Genomic DNA, 1,648 nt, shown 5'->3' with positions numbered 1-1,648 from the left:
GGGGGGGGGGGGGGGGGGGGGTCTGTGTGTCCTGTGTCCAAAACCTTTCCAGGAAGTGTCACGCCTCCCCTGGATGTCCCCAGGGTCGCTAGATGTCGCACCTTCCCCCTTGCCAGGCCCCACAGTCCACCCTGCTCCCCCGACACAGAGCTGCAACCCAGCCGCTTCTCTCCCTCTCCCCGCAGCGCCCCCTCCGGCCTGTGCCAGCTCCTCACCCCTCCATCTGAGCTCCAGCCACCTACGTCCCCCATGTGAGCAGAGTTCACTATTGTCACCTTTGGTGAGTCTGGCCCTCCCTCACTCCCAACCTTCTCGCGGCTCCCCACGGCCCTGGGGACACATCGCCAGATCTCCGGCCCTGCACCCCCGTCCCAGTCGGGCTTCACCTCCCGCTCCCGCGCCCTCTCTGCTCCAGCCACAGCAGCCCCGTCTCCTACTGCGGGTTCTCTCCCCCCTCTGGGCTTTTGCTTGTGCGGTTTTCTCTTCCCGGAATTCTGTCCTGCTCCTTTTCTGCCTGGAGAAAATCATGTCTTCCAGGCCCAGCCCCACAGGCAACTCCTCCAAGATGTATCTCCCTTTACACACGCTGAGCTCGGGCTGTTCAGGGAGGTATCTGTTCCAGAACCCATCTTCATGCCGGAAGACACCGGGGTCCTCGGGAGGACCCGGCCCTGGGAGGAGGCAGAGTCAAGCGCTCACTCCCGGGCCCACCTAGTTAGTGCCCTGACGGAGGGAGCATCTGGAGGGGAACGGGCCTCTTCCTGGTGAGTCCAGAGGAGGCTTCCTGGAAGAGGGGACCTTTACCCACCAGGCTTTAGATGTTTCTACCAGGCATACGCCACAAGGGAGGTAAATACAGATTTGTGGATTGCCTGAGAAGCCACAGGACCACACACACGCGTACACACACACACACACACACACACACACACACTATGGTGTATGTGATCTGCCAGGAAGGAGGAGACATTTTGCTCTGAGCAGCAGCTTTTGGGAGCAGCTGTGAGAATTTGGGGAGACTTAGCTGAGAGCAGCCTGTGAGATGGGCGACCCTCAGGCAGCCCATGACTCCAGAACTCGCTGAAATGTCACATCCAGCCAGAGTAGGAGGCAGGGAAAGGACTGGCCAGGGGTGGGTTTCAGAGTCTGGGCAGTCTAGCACAACCTTCTCATCCCATCCAGAAGGCTGTGCCCAGCTCAGTGCCTTACAGGGCCTCACGCCCCGCCTCCCGAGGTCTCAGTTTCCCTATCTACAGAATCCAGGGAGAAGCTGCAAAATAGGGGAGAGGACTTAGCTTCGGATCTCTCTCCTTCTACTTAGGAAGGCTCAGCCCCGGTTCCTGGCTTATGATGTGGGGTTTTTTTTGTTTTTTTTTTTAAAGGAAAAAGCTGAGAAGCAGCGCTGGGACCGGGATTGCTCAGACCACCTTAAATCAGCCTCGCCGCCTCAGCTACTGTGGAAATTCCTTTCTCCGCGGCGGTTGGCTGGGTGCGCCAGCCAATCCTCCCGCGGCGCTCCCACATGGGTCCATGACATCACAATGGGCACTAGCCAATGGGGATCAAGAAACCCGCGACCAATGGCAGGAGAGCCTAGGATCGGCTGGGCCAATCGGAAGGCTGCCAGCGGGGTATGGAGAGTGCGGCT

At 59.5% G+C, this 1,648-nt stretch overlaps 1 long non-coding RNA gene across 1 annotated transcript in view; it reads left to right on the top strand.

Annotated features, from left to right (window-relative positions):
* Window positions 1-1,570: 1,570 nt before the first annotated feature.
* The window catches only part of LOC144221600 (uncharacterized), a 3,571-nt gene continuing 3,493 nt past the window's right edge, over window positions 1,571-1,648 (top strand). Inside the window, exon 1 of the long non-coding RNA XR_013332115.1 lies at window positions 1,571-1,631. This is a non-coding gene — a long non-coding RNA (uncharacterized LOC144221600). The remainder of the gene's footprint in view (window positions 1,632-1,648) is intronic.

The sequence above is a fragment of the Crocuta crocuta genome, unplaced genomic scaffold (genome assembly GCF_008692635.1).
Source record: "Crocuta crocuta isolate KB4526 unplaced genomic scaffold, BGI_CrCroc_1.0 scaffold110, whole genome shotgun sequence".
In the NCBI taxonomy this organism is placed as follows: domain Eukaryota; kingdom Metazoa; phylum Chordata; class Mammalia; order Carnivora; family Hyaenidae; genus Crocuta; species Crocuta crocuta.
This window is presented reverse-complemented; position numbering and strand designations above follow the sequence as displayed.